This window comes from Dioscorea cayenensis, unplaced genomic scaffold (assembly GCF_009730915.1).
Source record: "Dioscorea cayenensis subsp. rotundata cultivar TDr96_F1 unplaced genomic scaffold, TDr96_F1_v2_PseudoChromosome.rev07_lg8_w22 25.fasta BLBR01000121.1, whole genome shotgun sequence".
In the NCBI taxonomy this organism is placed as follows: domain Eukaryota; kingdom Viridiplantae; phylum Streptophyta; class Magnoliopsida; order Dioscoreales; family Dioscoreaceae; genus Dioscorea; species Dioscorea cayenensis.
In genome coordinates, this window is record NW_024086512.1 from 39,595 (window position 1) to 59,383 (window position 19,789).

Below are 19,789 nucleotides of genomic sequence, written 5' to 3' on the forward strand. Positions count from 1 at the left end.
TTGGTTCTTGAATCTTGGCTGCCTATCTATAGTTTTTCTAGCCTCCTAATTGTGGAGATAATCTTTCTTGAACTTGTGTTTGTTCATGTGCTTTTACCCTGGTGTTAAGCTTGTCTTTGTGAGCTAAGTTAAGTTAATTCAGGTATGTGTGGTTTCAACATTAGTTGTTGTAACAATTTATTTGATTTTTGTGCCTTGTTTTGCTTGTTGATGATTGTATTTTAATGGTGTTAGTTCACTTTAAAATTCATGCACCTGGGTAAATGCATGTTGGTTTGTCAGCATGTTTCCTTAGTGAAAATCAGTATGATGCATTTGTTTTCTTATTAATTGATTTGGTGTGATGAGCATACAGCTAGAGTGTGTTCTTTTGATACATGTAAGCATGATGTCTGCAAGCATGTCTCTTAAACCTTATCATTTTAATTAAGTTCTTAATCCTGTTAATCATGAGATCTAAAGTTTTAGTTTGGTTTTTAATTGATGTCTTATAGATATATACATATATATATATATATATGTGTGTGTGTGTGTGTGTGTGTGTGTGTGTGTGTGTGTGTGTGTGTGCATGTATTTCAGGTTTTAGAAATTCTTTTTCGTTGATAATTCATCCATTTCTTGGCATTTCATGCTAATGTGTAGTTTATTTTCATTTTACTTTAAAATAGAAGTTTATTTATAAATGCTTGTGAGTGCATGTTAAAAATATAGATTTATATATTTTGAAACATGTGTTAATGATGATTATTAGTTTTGGAAATTTTTATGTGCTCGTGCTTATTTCATAGCCTTCCTGGAGTATATGTATATGTATAGTTGATTTTTTTGGTTGGATTAACTCTTTAATTCTCCTGTAAACTTTTAGTTGCTAGTATGTGCATGATTGTTCTGTTGTCTTGCTAGCTTTGAAATCTTTTATTTGTTGAGTTAGCTCGGGCTATAGTTGTAATTAGGCCCGGCCTAAGATTTGTAACCTAAGTTAGATTATTCTGTTTGGGTTAGATTTTGGTAGCGAATCTTAGTACGTGGGACTTGGTGAACCTGACTGTTTAGCTCGTAGCCAGGTAGGCTCTTGTACCGTATAATTATGTATTTTTGTGTGTGGCTATTTATTTATTTAATTATATTGTTCTTGCAATATTTATTCACATCTTATTTATTATTCTGCATTTGTTATCTGTTTAATTATTTAAGTTAATTATTTTATCAAGTGATTTATTGGTATTTTTTCAATCTGTATTCTATATTTCTGTGGTTTTAGTACATCTCCATTCCTGGCTCACTCAGCTAGGAGGAGCAAGTCCTAGCCATGTGCACATGTTTTTTTGTAGTAGCGCCACCGACATGCGCGGTCTATTTCGATCGCGGGTCAAGATCCAGCCTCCGCTGATATTCTGCTTTTGTTCTGCTCCGACTTCACAATCGAGCAATCTAGCCTCATGCCGTTGATTGCGTATCGACCGTGAGATGTACATGTCTCGCTTTCTCGTGCTTTTCAACTCGTCTCAATTATTAATTATTCTCGCTATATCTCAGATCATCTCGCTATTTTTCTCGCGATCCCACCGGGCCCTTTGTTGCTCATGTACTGCGTGAATTTTTTTCCTTTCACAGGAGAAAATCAAGCTTAGGATCGGTGGGTTGTTCTGGGGCTTCTTCTGTAGTTGTTGACTTATCAAACTCATGTTCTTTGAGGTTGTGAACCTTGTATGCTTTTTTTTCCTGTATGAGTGAGACTTGCATCCTGTTTGTATAATTTGGCCTGTAAACTGCTTGAGTACTCCATAGGATTGTCTTAGTCCATATCTTTATTATCTCTGTATCTGTGACTCTACTTGTAGTCTATATTATTGTTTCTGTTCTGCTTGTTAGGGTTGACTCTGACTAGGTCACTTAGGTCTTGCACCCAAAAGGGGCCCAAATCCCCATCTGATGCACCGACTCATAGTGGACCCACATTTGTGGGGTCGAGCGTGACAAATTAAAGTGGTATCGGAGTTGTTGTTAGATGTCACCCAACTGATTTAATTTCTTTCAATCTATGAGAGTTTTTTTTAGAGTGGGTCCGGGTAGTGTAATATGTTCTAAATTTTTGTCTGTCTTTTAATTTGCAGAATCATGCCTAGAGTTGAGGACGACCTCACAGAGGGCCCGCAAGCTACCACCGCAAGAGCCCATGGCCTTGGATCAGGAGGCTCTTGACCAGTCAGATACTGAAGAGCAACCGGGTCCTGTCACTCAGACATGCATCATGAGAGAGATGATGCTAATGATGCGTAGTCAGCGCCATCAGCATACTTCTGCAGGCGGTCGAGACCTACTAACAGAGTTTGGACAGCATGCACCACCACCGTTGGAGAGGACCACTAACCTGACAGTGGCCGAGTCTTAGATTAGGCAGATAGAGGGGACTTTTCGGGCTATGGAGAGCCCAGATAAAGATAAGGTCAGACTGGCTTCATACATGCTTAGAGGCAGTGCAGCCTTGTGGTTTGAGAGTGAACTGCGAATCAAGGGTGAGGATGCCTTCAGGACTTGGGAGCAGTTCAAAGAGTCCTTTAATGCGAAGTACTTCCCGTTGAGCCATCGGGCTAAAATGGAAAGGCAGTTCTTAAATTTGAAGCAGGGATCCATGTATGTGGAGGAGTACGAGGCACAATTTGATCGGCTATCTCAGTTTGCTCCGTCGTTAGTAAAGGATGAGAGAAGCAAGACCCGCTGTTTTGTAGAGGGTCTGAAAAATCACATTCGGCGAGCTCTTGTACCGTTCGTGAGGCAATCTTATACTGAGGTAGTTGACATTGCTAAGGATCTGGAGATCACTTGGCAGGAGACACAGGATCCGGGTAAGCGTGAAAAACAGCAAAACCGGGGTCCAAATCCTCGGAAGAGTCAGTCTTCTTGGGATAGCTCTGGCATTCTAGAAGGGAGTATCGGTCATGACCTTATAGCAGGCCCCGGCTCCACCATTTGGTTCTGGCAGAAGAGGTTCAGCTAGCAGTGTCCTCAAGAGATTCAGTGTCCTATGTGTGGGAGACACCATTCTTAATCAGAGTGCAGACGTGCAACCCGCACGTGTTTTAGATATGGCACTCAGAAGCATTTTGTAGCTCAGTGTCCAAAGACCCCACCTTGGATTCAGTGACAGTTGAGCAGTTGAGACTGTTGTAGTTCAGACTGTGGCAGTTGAGCAGCCTCGATCACCTGGTGGGTCACGGCAAGTAGGCACTCCAGACCATTCTCAGCAGAGTGTCTCAAGGGGAAGGAGGGGGAAAGCCCCCATGGCAGACCAGCCTTCATCCTCTTATTGCCCAGCAGGCCGTGGGAGGCCAGTTACACAGGGCCAAGTCTTCGCACTGACGCAGGAGGACGCTGAGGCATCCCACGATGTTTTGGCAGGTATCATTTCAGCGCATTCATGTTATGCTTGTGCTTTGTTTGATCCTGGTGCTACGCATTCGTTTGTGTCATCATCTTTTGCTAGGAAAATTATTTGCATGTTGTGGAATTGCCGCATGTTTTATGTGTTGCTACTCCGGTGGGAGCGGTGAGAACCGTTAATTGGTTAGCACCTGTATGTTCTGTTGTCATTGAAGGGCGCGAGCTCTTCGCCGATCTGCATCTGATGGAGCTGTGAGACTATGATGTCATTTTTGGCATGGATTGGCATTCTTTAGTATTTGCTGTAGTAGACTGTCGTAGAAAGAATGTGCAATTCTGTTTTCCAGACCGGGAAAAAGTCACTTTCAACTGCAGTAAGGGGTACACCCTAGCTCGAGAGATCTCTTCTCTACAAGCTCAGAAGCTGATTAGCAATGGTTGCATTGGCTTTCTGGCCTCTATCTCAGAAGCCACTAGTACCAGTTACACAGTGGCAAATGTACCAGTTGTTAGTGAGTTTCTAGATGTTTTTCACGAGGATCTTCCCAGATTACCTCCTGTAAGGGAGGTAGAGTTTGCTATCGACCTGGCTCCAGGCATAGCTCCTATATCCAAGGTACCGTACCGGATGGCACCCGCTGAACTGAAGGAACTGAAGAAGCAACTAGAGGAACTTTTGGAGAAAGGGTTTATTTGACCGAGCATGTCACGTTGGAGATCCCCAGTGCTATTTGTCAAAAAGAAGGATGGATCTATGAGGTTGTGCATCGACTACCATGAGTTAAACAAGGTGACTGTAAAGAATAAATACCCTTTGCTAAGGATTGATGATCTCTTGGACCAGTTGCATGGAGCTCAAGTCTTCTCCAAGATTGATCTACGATCTGGCTATCATCAGGTTCGAATTAAGGGCGAGGACATCTCGAAGAGTGCTTTCTATATGCGATATGGCCACTATGAGTTTCTGATGATGCTGTTTGGTCTGACAAACGCCCCCGCGATATTCATGAATGTGATGAACTGGTTGTTTTGACGCTACTTGGATCAATTCGTGGTTGTCTTTATTGATAACATTCTGATCTTTTCGCTCAGTAAGCAACTGCATGCGAAGCATCTGAGGATTGTACTGGAGACACTGAGACAACATGAGTTGTATGCCGAATTTTCCTAGTGTGACTTCTGCCTTGATAGTGTGGCTTTCTTGGGGCATGTCATCATTAAGGATGGAGTTTCTATGGATCTTAAGAAAGTGGAAGCAGTCATGGACTAGAAGTGACCGAGTAGAGTTAGAGAGATTCGGAGCTTTCTTGGCTTAGCTGGCTACTATTGGAGGTTTGTTCAGGACTTCTCTCGTTTAGCAGTGCCGTTGACGAGACTAACCCGGAAGGGTACCTGTTTTACCTAGACTGAAGCTTGTGAACAGAGTTTTCTGGAATTGAAGCATAGACTCGTATCTGCACCAATCCTTGCTCTACTAGATAGTGGTTGTGGATATGTGATCTACAGTGATGCTTGTAGGACATGCTTAGGGTGTGTTCTGATGCAGAATGGTCGAGTCATTGCCTATGCTTCAAGCCAACTGAAACCTCATAAGGAGAATTGCCACACTCATGATCTGGAATTAGCAGTAGTCGTTTTTACACTGAAGATCTGGAGGCATTTTCTGTATGGGGAGCCTTGTGAAGTGTACACAGACTATGACCTCAGTGTTCACTATCATCCAGGTAAAGCCAATGTGGTGGCTAATGCACTATGTAGGAGGCATAATTATGGAACCGCCGTGGATTTGACTGAGTAGAAACCACTCATGGAGAAGATAAGGAGGTTCGACTTCGAGATTGTTCCGCCAAGTTCCGAGGTTTGTCTGGCCAACATGAGCATCCAACCGAATTTGCTGCAGAGGATTAAAGAAACTCAGATGCAGGATCCTAAGTTACAAGAAATCTGTGCTAAACTTTAGCAAGGAGAGTCATCTCAGCTCCGAGTACATGAGGATGGTACCGTTAGATTTGGAGATCGAGTTTGTATCCCCTATGATCCTTCTTTGAAGAGGGATATTCTGGAGGAGGCCCATTATTTAAGCTATACAATCCACCCTGGAGGTACAAAGATGTATAGAGGACTCAAGTAACATTTCTGGTGGAAGAACATGAAGCGAGAGATAGCTACTTTCATCGTCCACTATCTTACTTGCCAGCAGGTTAAAGCAGAGCATCAGAGACTAGCATGTTATTTTCAGCCATTACCGATACCAGAGTGGAAGTGGGTGCACATCACGATGGATTTTGTGATTGGTTTGCCCCGTACTCGGCGGAGGCATGAGTCTGTGTGGGTGATTGTGGATCGCCTAACCAAGTCTGCACACTTTCTGCCTTTGAAACATTATTTGGGTGTTAAGAAGCTAGCTGAATTATACCTTGGAGAGATTGTTCGATTGCATGGCATTCCTGTGTCAATCACATCTGATCGTGATTCGAGATTCATCTCAAGGTTCTGGAGGAGTCTACAATCAGCTTCGGGTACTAAATTGACTTTCAGTACAACTTTTCATCCTCAGATAGATGGCCAGTCTGTCAGGACCATTCAGATTCTGGAGGACATGCTTCGTGCATGTGCCCTTGACTTTTCTTATTTTTGGGACCACTATCTGTCTTTGACGGAGTTTGTTTACAACAACAGCTTTCAGGCAAGTATTCAGATGGCCCTGTATGAGGCTCTTTACGGGCAGAAGTATCGATCTCCTATGTGTTGGAGTGATGTGGGAGAACGAAATCTGTTGGGTCCAGAAATGTTGTGAATTGCAGAAGAGAAGGTGAAACTGATCAGGGAATTATTGAAGACTACTCAGAGCCGACAGAAGAGTTATGCAGACAAGCGTCGCTCAGACCTAGAGTTCCAGATTGGCGATTTAGTCTTCTTGAGGATATCTCTGATGAAAGGCGTTATAAGATTTGGAAAATGTGGGAAGCTCAACCCGCGTTACATCGGACCTTTTGATATTGTGGAACGAGTTGGAGCTGCTTCTTATCAGTTGGCCTTACCACCAGATTTAGCTCAGGTTCACAATGTCTTCTGACACGTCCGAATATGCTTGTAAACCGCAAGTGCACGGGTGTCGAAGTAATAATACCCCGGGAGAGGGTATTATTACTTCGACACCCGTGCACTTGCGGTTTACACGCATATTCGGACGTACCAAGTTTTTGGCGTCGTTACCGGGGTATAGGCGTTTAGAGAACTTTGCTATTTTAACTATTTATCATTCATTCTATTTCACATTTTCTTATTCTTCCATCATTCTCATTTATTTTCTTTTGTCATGTCTTACTTTTTCTTGGAAGGAGTTTAAATGATGATTGATCCGCTCATTGCTCTATATTCTCGAGTTGAAGCTCTGAGTGGAAAAGTTGATAGAATTATTACTTCACAACAATAGGGCATTCCTTGTTGCAACACATATCATCCAATTGAAAAGGGCTACCCAAACTTCTTGTGGAATAGTGATAGACAATATTGGGAAGCACCTCAAGAGAAATGTCAAAAGGGTGAGATACTCGGAGAGGATGCACTTCAGTTGCAATGAGTATTAGCTAACTTCATTGAAGCATCCGATGTCTACGTCCAAAATATGGAGACCACACTAAGATGTCATGAGGCCTCCTCTTAAAACCTTCAGCATCAATTAGGAGGGATACTTGACACACTCTCCAAGGAACAACAAGCATTTGAGCAAGCAATTCAAGTTCCTTATAGAGATGATGTGGTAGTGAACGACAATGAAGAAGTTGGGCAAATTGAGTACATTGGTGCAGAAAATGAAAAGGAAGAAGCTGAATACCATTTTGAGATTTTGGGCAGTGTGAATGAAGATTGTGCTTGTGAGCGAGAAAATTTTCAAGGGGATTTGCTAGTGTCATATTCCTTTCAAGCTGAAAATACACAAGAAGAAGTAAATCCTAAGGTAATGGAACAAGCACCACTCTTTGGGATTGATCAATTCATAAATTGCAAGAAAGAGATTTTGGGTTTGGAAGATGATGTGGGTAGGAGATTGAAGCCATCTAATGACCCACCTGTGTTAAGCTTGGACAATTCCCAACTAAAATTGTTTCCTTGGAGGCCAAAGGTAAGATGGTTGGACTCTCCAGCAAATATTCCACCCGGGCATGTAAATTTTTGGTTTAAAGGAAGTAGCTATGCAATGTCTAGTCAGGAGGAATGCACTCTTTTCAAGCCTTCATAATGTAAGGAAGAGGTAGGTCAAGCTAAGTGACGTAAAACAAGCATTTCTTGGGAGGCAACCCAAGTTTTTAATGTTTTTCTAGTTTTTAGTTAGTATTTGCATGAATAAGGCCTTGAGTGTTGGTGTCTTGATTCTTAGATGCTTTCCCTGTGATTTTCTTGTGGACATTGTGGTGTTATCATGTGCCTAATCGTGTGTGGTGAAGAATCTTGGTCGTTTGAGCATGTTTTTCGTGTTTTCTCTGGTTAAAATTGCATTGGTAGGCAGGCTCTGAGTGTATATTTATGTTCGGAAATTTTTTGTAGAGCCTACAAAGTTTTCTAAGTGTCCAGAGAAAACACACGCCGTGTGGAATTTTCGCACGGGCGTGTGTTTTCGTTCAGAACTCATCCAGAAATGGCACAGGGGCGTGGACTCGCCCCTGTGAGCGACCTTGTGATGGTCCACGCTCGTGCGGAATTTCCTCACGGACGTGTGTTTCTCTGCAGAGAATTTCTCCTCCATCCCGAGAAGACACAGGGGTGTGCGTCTGCCACTGTGAATTGCCTAGTAAGGATCCACGCCCATGTGGAATTGTCGCATGGGCATGTGAAACACTTAGAGAATTTTCTCGATTGGACAGAGAAGCCACAGGGGCGTGCGTCTGCCCTTGTGGGTCTCTCCTGGGGCGTCACACGGGCGTGGGTAATTTCCACACGCTCTTGTGGATGCACAAAACTCAAGAGCTGCGGGTTTTCTTTAAAATCTTTTTGGTTTTCTTCATCTTTACACTCCTAATCACTCAGAGAACACCCTTGCACTCTCCTGACCCCTCACTATCATTTTAAAGGGTTGTTACTTGAGTTTTCCGGCCATTTTCTAGTCTCTCATTCTCATTTCATCGGTAAGCTTCTCTTTCTCTTTTCTTCACCAAATCTTTATTTATTTTACAGCTCCAACGTCATCTCCACCAGCAACGGCAACAGATGCACTAGCAATTGACACCTACACTTGAGGCGTCTCTACCTTCTCTGTTCTTATTTTTCACATTTTATTTTTGCATTTTATTTTGGACTTGTGTGCCCAGAAAGGATTTTCCTTCTGAGTTTATCTTTTAGTTTTGTCTCGAGTTGTATTTTATTGCTCTATTTTTTTTATATACTCGAGTTGTTTTTGTTTATTGAGCTTTACTGAACCACCTTGTGTATGCGTGCACATGGTCTTGTCAGTATGGAAATTGAGGATTAGTCATAGACATGGTCAATGAGTTTTACACTTGGCCGTGTGTGCTTCACAACCCGTTGGAATTTAACTCCCAAGGATTTAACTCCATTAAACGCACCACTAGGAGTCAGGGGAGTATTATTTCAATGTACATCTTAAGTATGGGGAGGAGTTCACATTGCACATGTCTTTTACACAAGTTTTGATTGACATACATGCTCACGTAGCTAATGGCGGTTCACCTTAGTTGCAATGATTGTATTCTTGAGTTTAGGAGAATTTTTAATATTGAATGCTTTCATGCTCTAGTTCTTGCTTGAATTTCTAGGAATTTTTGCTCAATTGACACTTGTGCACTACTCACTCTTTATACTCTTTTGGAAACTCAAGTTTGATGTTAAAGGGACTAGTTTTAGCTTTGTTACTTATGTTATTTTGCTGAAAAAAATGAAAAAAAAAAATGGGGAAAATGAAAAGAAAGAACAAAATAGTTTTGTTGTTTAGTTGTGCTTGTTGGGTGAAAAGAGCTACCACCTATGATGTATGAAGCTACTCTCATAAGTCAGATACTAGTTATGCCCTAATAAGAGAAAGAGCTATCTCATGGGATGTGTGAAAGCTACCACCCCGGTAGAAAGAGCTACTACCTCGAAAGTGTGAAAGCCACCATAGCGGTCGCTTTGGAAAAGGCTACCTTAGAGGATGTGTGAAGCTACTACTCTTTTTGAATTTTTGTTACCTTTTGTAGATAAATAAGTCCCTTACACGTGGAACTTTGAGGAGTATACTTTGGGTTGACTTGAGTGAGTTCACACACTTACACAATTTTGGGTTTGTGACACTTTTTGATTCATGATTTTAGCTAGAGTATTGATTTTTCGTATTTAGTGTTGAAATTTCCCTTACTTGTAGAATGCTCTCTTTGCATGCATTGGTGAACCTAAGGCCAAGCACTTCCAATATTTCCTTCATCTATGCATATAATGTTTTAATTTTTGCTTGAGGACAAGCAAAAGCTTAAGTGTGAGGGAGTTCCAAAAACTTGACACGACCGAATATGCGTATAAACCGCAAGTGCACGGGTGTCGAAGTAATAATATCACGGTGAGAGGGTAGTCGAATCCACAAGAAATAGTGCTTAGAACCACCAAGATTGCTATTTAACTAGAATGAAAATATGTTGAAAGTGATGTGAAAACAATCTCAATGCAAATGAAAATAAGAAAAGATAAAGGAGGTGCAAGTAAAAGATAGGGGAGGCAATCGACGATAAATGGGGTACCCGGATATTGTTCCACCTAGGACAATCGTTTCAAGTGCAAAACCCCCTATTATGCTTTCTAACTAATGCATTAATGAGTCATGGAGATCCTTTAATATATGGTCCCAAATCTAAGGTCAACCATGCCTAACTCTATACATGTCCCGGAGGAGAAATTGAATAACCTCTCAACCTCGCACTCGTATAGAATTGCAATAAGTTCTAGGGATTCCAAGTGATAAACCCTATTCCTATATATAGACCTAACCCTTTGGTCCAGGTGGAAGGTCCCTAACCACAATTAAGCCCTAGGTGCTAAAATTACTTCAACGCTTTACTCCATTGCACTCGCAACTAAGCCCCAGCGGAAGGTCATCCCTTAGCCCATTCACTCTACTATGGCCGCAAAGAACTTTTGGAACGTGGAGGTAGGATAGATCACACCGGAGGGAAAGGGGATGCTCCGCTACCTCTCGACTCACCCTCTCAACCTTCTCCAATCTAGCTTTGTCTAACTCTCGTGGTGTGTCACTCACTCACAAGAGTTACCAACAAGAACTCTCAACCCTAGTGTCACTCTAGGGGAGTATTCAAACAATCAAGCCTACAAGATTGGAACTCACAATAAACATCAATTAATTGAAACATAATAAAGAGATTCAATGAAACAAATACATCCTAGGATTCACACATACCCAAGTACCCATTATTGGTTTAGCTCTCCTTGGAGCAAAATACAATAGATAATGAAATCAAAAGTAAAGAGATGCAATCCATGAATGAAAACCCCCTTGTGTTCATGTCGAAGGTCTTGTGGATCAGCCGCGTCTTCTTCAAAGGCCCCCTCGTCAAGCCTAGGGCACACGTCGCCGGATCGGTGCCGACGAAACCTCCCCCAATAGCTCTCTTCCGAAGAAAACGCGGCGTCGAAGGCCGTCAAACCTCTCCAAAGCCTTGCCAAAGCCTCTCCAAACCCTAGCGGCCGGTGCCTCTAAAGATGGGGAAAGGTGGAAGAAAAGATAGGGGAAAAGATGGAGAAATCGCGGCTGAATCGTGGCTTTTAAGGGGCTGGAATCGGGCATCTACATGGCCGTGTGGAATTTCTACACGTCCGTGTGAATTCTCTGGAATTCTAATTTTCCGGCGGTTGTGAACAGTAACTACTACAGTAATTACTATAGTGGTTTGTTACAGTAATCTTCTACAGTGCTCTCCGCCAAAAACACTCCCAAATCCACTTTTCATCGAGGCAACATAAACGGGCACACGTTTATGCCGTAGATCGCGTCGCTTCTTCAATAAATGTTTTCATTGGTGAAAATCTTGCTATCATTGCACAAGTTGGGATACGCATATGTGACCGCCTTCGTGCCCCTCCAACTCATTGTAATGGCTTGAATACATGGAGGTTGGCACACATTCACGTATCTTAGAGCCCAACTTGTGTCTTCGCATTTGTTCCTTCCAAGATTTCATCAAATAGTGCATTTGCGATCTACTTTTGGCTTCTTTTCTTAAAACATAGCTTCATAACCCTACCTGCGCAAAAGAACACAAATACACATGTATTAGTGCTTAAACCTGATAAAAGTAATGTTCATTTTAAAGAAAGAACACTTCACATTCTTAACACACAAGCACTTATCATCTTCCATGTCTCTATGCTGAGGAAGTATCTGTCAGATCTATCTCATGTCATTCAGCATGAACCAGTAGAGCTTCAGAAGAATATGTCCTACGAAGAGCAACAAGTGGAGTTTCTTGCATACAAAGAGCAGCAGCGAGGCAATCGGGTGATTCCATTGATCAAGGTCAGATGGAGCAACTACTCCAGTGATGAAGCCACCTGAGAGCGAGAAGCCGATCTGAGGGAGCGCTATCCCGAGTTGTTCTCTGACTCTTGAAGCGAGTTTAGAGGACTAAACTCCATTTAAGGGGGCAGATTGTAATGTTTGCTAAAACTTTTTCCAACTTTGACTAATTGACTGAATTTTTGATTGCCCGATATGTTTACCCCACATGCTTGGCTTTATCACCGGATTTCATGGATCTGATTAAATTTAATCATGGTTGGTTTGGCATGATTGGAGTTGAATTGTTGTGAGGCTAGAATATCTCTTTAAAGCCTCATTCTTCTCTTCCTTCTCATTCACCAAGCCAGACTCTTTCTTGGAAGCTCTGATGACTGAAAGCAGCTTCTCCGGTAACTCTTCAGTAAGTGTAGAGAGATAGGTGCCTTGCCTTGTGAACTATGTTTGGTTCTTGAATCTTGGCTGCCTATCTATAGTTTTTCTAGCCTCCTAATTGTGGAGATAATCTTTCTTGAACTTGTGTTTGTTCATGTGCTTTTAACCTGGTGTTAAGCTTGTCTTTGTGAGCTAAGTTAAGTAAATTCTGGTATGTGTGGTTTCAACATTAGTTGTAACAATTTATTTGATTTTTGTGCCTTGTTTTGGTTGTTAATGATTGTATTTTAATGGTGTTAATTCACTTTAAAATTCATGCACCTGGGTAAATGCATGTTGGTTTGTCAGCATGTTTCCTTAGTGAAAATCGGTATGATGCATTTGTTTTCTTATTAATTGATTTGGTGTGATGAGCATGCAGCTAGAGTGTGTTCTTTTAATACATGTAAGCATGATGTCTGCAAGCATGTCTCTTAAACCTTATCATTTTAATTAAGTTCTTAATCCTGTTGATCATGAGATCTAAAGTTTTAGTTTGGTTTTTAATTGATGTCTTATAGATATATATATATGTGTGTATGCATGTATTTCAGGTTTTAGAAATTCTTTTTCGTTGAGAATTCATCCATTTCCTGGCGTTTCATGATAATGTTTAGTTTATTTTAGTTTTACTTTAAAATAGAAGTTTATTTATAAATGCTTGTGAGTGCATGTTAGAAATATAGATTTATATATTTTTGAAACATGTGTTAATGATGATTATTAGTTTTGGAAATTTTTATGTGCTCGTGCTTATTTTATAGCCTTCCTGGAGTATATGTATATGTATTGATTTTTTTGGTTGGCTTAACTCTTTAATTCTCCTGTAAAGTTTTAGTTGCTAGTATGTGCATAATTGTTCTGTTGTCTTGCTAGCTTTGAAATCTTTTATTTGTTGAGTTAGCTCGGGCTATAATTGTAATTAGGCCCGGCCCAAGATTTGTAACCTAAGTTAGATTATTCTGTTTGGATTAGATTTCTGTAGCGAATCTTAGTGCGTGGGACTTGGTGAACCTGACTGTGTAGCTCGGAGCCAGGTAGGCTCTCGCACCGTATAATTCTGTATTTTTGTGTGTGGCCATCTATTTATTTAATTATATTTTTCTTGCAATATTTGTTCACATCTTATTTATTATTCTGTATTTGTTATCTGTTTAATTATTTAAGTTAATTATTTTGTCAAGTGATTTATTCGGTAATTTTTTTTAATCTGTATTCTGTATTTCTGCGGTTTTAGCACATCTCCATTCCTGGCTCACCCAGCTAGGAGGAGCAAGTCCTAGCCATGTGCACATGTTTTCTGTAGTAGCGCTACAAGACATGCGTGTCCGTTCTGACTGCGATCGAAGATCCAGCTTCGGATGTTGATATTCTGTTTTGTTCTGTTCCGACTTCACAATCGATGATCCACCCTCATGCTGTTGATTTCTGGTATCAGTCAGGGAGATGTACATGTCTGTTTTCTACGTGTTTTCTGTATTTTCTGATTGTTTCTGTATTCTATTTGAATTATTAATTATTCTGCTATATCTGTATTATCTGTTATTTTCTGCGATCCAACTGGGCCCTTGTGCATCATGTACTTTGTGAATTTTCCCTTTCACAGGAGAAAATCAAGCTTAGGATCGGTGGATTGTTCTGGGGCTTCTTTTGTAGTTGTTAACTTGTCAAACACCTATTCTTTGAGGTTGTGAACCTTGTATGTTTTTTTTTCTGTATGAGTGAGACTTGCATCCTGTTTGTATAATTTGGCATGTAAACTTCTTGAGTACTCCATAGGACTGTCTTAGTCCATATTTTTATTATCTATGTATCTGTGACTCTACTTGTAGTCTATATTATTGTTTCTGTTCTGCTTATTAGGGTTGACTCTGACCAGGTCAAATTTGTGGCCTTGCACCCAGTAGGGCCCAGTCTCATTGGATGCGGCCGATTTGTCAGTGGACCCTTCTTGTCGGGCTGGGGCGTGACATCAATACCGGAGGATGAGGCGCCGATGGTGATGGGATCGTAGATGAAGACGAGCTTGCTGTTAGGGTTGTGGGCGGTGACGGAAAGGTTGATCCGGGAGTTGAGATGGTTTGAGGTGATGTTCAAGGTTGAGAGGCGGAGTGACGAGACGTAAAAGGTGAGGTGGTGAGGATGGTAGAACACATAGAACACACCGCCAACGATGGCGCCGAGGAGGATCAAAGCAATGATGACTAATGTCAGTGAGAGATAGCATACGCAGCAGCACCCACGGCGAGACCTTCGGTGCCTCTACTTCCATAGCGATGCTTTGGGCGATGCACGAGCATGTGGCTCCGTACATCTGATCTTTGGTAACGGGGAAGGATGGTAGTCCTCCGGCACAACCACCATTGGCGGGTGGCGGTGGTGGATGGGGTTCCCCAGTTACTATATGTAATGATCGAAGCATTCACAATAAATAAAAAGAAAAAGTAAGGCCATTCCATTTCGAAAAAGACCCATAGTTCAATAGCTTTGTGTCCGCTATCCTGCCGAGTAGTTCAGCACCTCCATTTCGGATCTCTTGCTTGGGCCACTTCCTTGCCGTTGCGTCTTTCCCGACGCTGTCAGGTGTGTAACTATTCTATTGGTTCTGATTCTTTTCGATATGTTTCCTCTTGCTCTGATTCTTGATTCTCTTGTATTAGAGGCTTGGCTGGTGTTGCGAGTGCCGAGATCCGCGCTGCTGATGAGGAAGAGGATGGTGGAAGCTGATGAGAAGCTGCCTGTTTGCATCGAAAGGTATCCGAGCCTTTCTTCAACCCAGGTTGAGATCGTATATACCTTGGATTGGAATCCTAAGTTTCTGAAGAATTTGCATACTATTCAAATCAGTGATCAACGATGGTGATATTTGGAAATATGAAAACTTAGAGTTGGATTCTTAGAGAATTTATGTGGATACTCGTATTGGAGAAAGAATCGGCATTCAAATCATCAAAAAATAAAAAATCAAAAATCAAAAGAAGCTGAACTAGTGAAGAAATAGAGAGAAATTCAAAGGAAACAGGAATGTTTACCTTGATGGGTATTAGAATTTTGAAGACAATTACTTGCAGAAAGAGATGTGTTATGGATCTTTGCAATTTTATATGGTTATATGAGAATAATCAATTGGGAAAACAATCCACATTCAAATCATTTGTGGCCATCTTTCGTAATAGGAAAAAAATAGGGTGAAATCTCCGAGAAAGGATGTATTATTCCATGAGTCAAAAATGGAAACACAAAAGAAACAGGCTTCATTGCCTTGAGAAATTTTAGATGATGACTATTGCTATGCAAGTTTGTTATTGTGTATGAATTATAATGTTGGAAAGGAATTAGCATTCAAATTATCTGTATACTTTTTAATGGAAATAGGCAACCATGGAGAGATTTTTTTTCCAAGAAACTATACAGTGTGGGAGCTGGGAAAACAAAAAACAACTGGGATACAAGTTTTAAGAGGTTCCTTGTACAAAGAAGAATGTATAGGTTTATGCATGTTCATTATTCAGTTTGCTTGCTTTGATAAGCTGACCCATAGAAGACTAGGATTTAAAACGAAATGTATACATTTTAAGAAACTATACTATGAATAGTTCTTAAGAGTTATTAAGAATAGTATATTTATGAATAGTATTTCATAAATAGGCTTATCAAAGATTGATCATGGTTTCTAAAATAGCATAACAAAACCTTAATTAGTGTTAATTCTTGCGGTCCACAAAGCTTCAAGAAGGTAGTTTAACATCACTGATAGCTCTGTTTCCCGGGACAAATGGAAGATAATTAGTTACAAGGAGAAGCCACAACTGATGTCAAGAGTACTTGAAAAGCCACTAACTGAGAAGTATAATAATATCTTGCCCAAGTACAGAAATCCTTTTTCCGACTGTTGTCGGCCATGCACACAAAATTAATTCTTTTTCCCCATCTCTTCGATATGCTATATTTCACTTCCTGCCAGTTCTCAAAGACCAATGATATGAACCCTAATCATAGATTGGTGATTGGTGAACCAGGCACCAGCTACTTCATACACAATATACTGATAATTGCTTGCATTTCACATGATAGAAAATTATCAGACCATGTAAGTCATGCCGACCTGCATCAAGTTTGTATGGGGAACTTTGATAGGAATGGATTTGGATGGCCTCATTGAGAGGTTTGTAAGGAAGCTTAAGAAGAGAAGCAAAATGCTCTGCATGGTCTCTAGGACTCCTGCATTCCACTGCAAATATGACCCTTTGAGTTATGCTAGGAATTTTGATAGGATGGATTTGGATAGGCTTTTGATGGTGATCCTGTTCTTTTCTGCCATACTTTCTCATCTAGGTTTGCCATGGCTTCTTCAAGCATGCAGAGAGGCATCTTCAAGTCATTAGAACATTTTTTTTATTTTTTTGGTTGTTGTTGTCAGTGTTGGGTTTCAGCCTATTTGGGCTAGAAGAAATAATTGGGCTTGGCCCAAGTTGAAGAAAAAAAAAAAACTGCATCAATAATGGAAGCCACTTGAGGATTTAATGGTAATTTTTCCATTGGTATTTATAACCAAGTGAGATGATGAGGATATTGGGTGAGGTCAGCCAAGAAAAGGAAAAGAAGGCAAAAATGAGGGTTTGAAGGCAAGGAAACCAAGAAGAAGAGGAAGACAAAGGAGGCTAGGGTTGAGCAAAGCAAGATGATCGGTCGGCAAATCGGTGCCGGATTTCGCCCCAACTTTGGGTAGTCAATCCTTGCAGGTAGTTCTCCCAGCCTACAGGTTTTGATCTTCCTTAATCTCTTCTTGATGTCTCTCTTTGTTATCCATTATGTGTGTTGATGATGTATGTGTGCCAAGAGCTTGCTCTTGATTTGTTGTGCCTTCTTCTTTGTTATCCTCTAGTTGTATCTAGAGAGAAACCTTCTTTGTTATCCTCTAGTTGTATCTAGAGAGAAACCTCTTTGATCCTCTAGTTGTATTTAGAGAGAGACCTCATTGTATCCCATTGTTGATGTAGTGAAGCATGTTTAAGAGGCTCTAGGGAGTCCCGTGGTTTTTCACTCGATTCGTAGGGTTTTCCACGCTAAATTGTTGTCTTGCATTGTTGTATGTTTGTTCATCCCATTCTAACAAGAATTGAGGGGTTTGGTAGTGTTTTATACTTGAGTTGGAGCCTTGAAGATTTGTAGAACATTTGGGAAGATTTTGAAGCCTCAAAGGATCTAGTTCAAGGTGTTACCAGTTCACGCGGGCTGCACGTGGGCCGCGCAAACTTGTTAGTGAAGTGCGCGGGCTGCACGCGGGCCGCGCAAGCTTATTTGTGAACCACAGCAGATCGCCAGTGTACCGCACGGGCCGCACGCGGGCCACGTAGAATTGCCAGTGAAGTTTGCGGGCCGCACACCGTCTGCGCGTGAACAGTAACAGTGCTACAGTGCCGTCGTCCAGTAACATTGCTACAGTGACTTCCGCAGTTTTCACTGTTTCAAAATATCGTCCAAACCCCAACAAGTGGTATCAGAGCGCCAGGTTGATAGAGGCAATTCTTGTGATCTAGAATGGAAGGAGAAAATACATATATGATGATAAAATTATCCCAATCGAATTATTCGATTTGGAAGAGAAGGATGCAAGACTTGTTAATTGTGAAAGATCTGTATCTCCCTACTATGGGGAAGACAAAGCCAGGGAGTATGACTGATGATGAATGGGGGATATTGCATTTGAATGCAGCTGCCACAATCAGGCAATGGGTTGATGCAAGTATCTTCCACCATATTTCTGAAGATGTGAAGGCAGATAAGTTATGGAAAAAGCTAGCAGCCTTGTATGAGAAGAATACCTTCAGAAATAAGGCCACAACCATCAGAAGATTGGTGAATTTGAAGTACAGAGAAGGAAAGAGTATGACTGTGCATACTAGTGACTTTCAGGGCTTGGTGAACCAATTGACATCTATGGAGATGACTCTTGAAGATGAATTGCAAATGGAGATGGTGAAAGAAAGCTTATTGAGTGAAGAAGCCAGAAGAAAAGACAAAGGTGAATCTTCTTCTGAAGCACTCATATCAGAAACCCATGAACAACGTGGAAGAAGTGCAAGTAGACTTCCACAGGTTTATGGGGACAGAGAAACATCCAGAGCAAGGCCAAGAAGCAGGAAGAACATCAAGTGTTTTCACTGCAACAGAGTGGGTCATATGAAGAAGGAGTGCAGATTCCTAAGGAGAGAACAGGGTAGAGGAAGTGAAGAGGAGAAGGAAACAAATACAGTAGCCGCAGAGGGTGACATTTGTGTTGTCTGTGATGATAGCTGTATTAGTTTGGGAAGCCAAGAGAGTAACTGGGTACTTGACTCAGGAGCGTCATTCCATTTTACTTCTCATGAAGACCTCTTTACTTCTTACTCTAGTGGTGACTTTGGGGATGTGAAGGTGGGGAACAATGCTACATCAAAGGTTGTGGGTATTGGAGATGTTTGGTCGGAGACAAACCTTGGGTACAAGTTGCTACTCAAAGATGTCAGGCATGTTCCAGACATGAGCCTAAGCCTAATATCCACAAGCAAGCTTGATGATGAGGGGTTCGTCAGTTGGTTTGGTGAAGGCAAATGCAAGCTCACCAAAGGCTCCCTAGTGGTTGCTAGAGGAAAGAAGACTGGACACACTCTATGGTTTGCAAGCAAGGGTTCACAAAGGAGAGGTGAATACAGTTAAGGAGGGTGGAGACATTGATCTTTGCCACAAGAGGCTTTAGCTACATCGGAGAGAAAGAATTGCATCTTCTCGCTATGAACCAATGTCTACCCAACTTGGAAAGTATGACTCTCAAAGCTTGTGATGATTGCTTAGAGGGAAAAATTGCATAGAGTTGTTTTTCACTCATATTCCCCATGTACTGAAGTCATGTATTCTTGATTTGATTCATATTGGTGTATGTTTCATGCAAGAGGAATCCCTTGGAGGAGCACATTGTTTTGTAACCTTCATAGATGATCACTCAAGGAAGGTGTGGACCACTACTCGAAGACCAAAAAAATCGGGTTCTTGATGCTTTCAAGGAGTTCCATCTCAAAGTTGAGAATGAGGGCAGGGGAAGAAAGTGTCGGAAGCAGTCAAGGCAGACAGTTGTGGTGTGTACGGTGGACAGTTTGAACAATATTGCAAACTCAGTGGTATCAGGCTTGAGATGACACCTGCCAGGACACCTCAGTAGGATGGTGTGGCAGGGTTGATGAACAAGGCAATTGTTGAGAGGATCAGATGGATGCTCTCTCATGCAAAGCTGCCTAAGCCCTTCTGGGGGGAGGCAATGAGGACTGCAGTTGATTTGATCAACCTTTCTCCAAAGAGCTAGTTTGGACAACGAGTGCTAGGCAGTGGTTTGACCGGAAAAAGATGTCTCATATGATTACTTGAGAGTGTTTGGTCAGAGGGCCTTTTGTTCATGTTCCTAAGGATGGAAGATCCAAGCTTGATGGTATTGAGGCAATT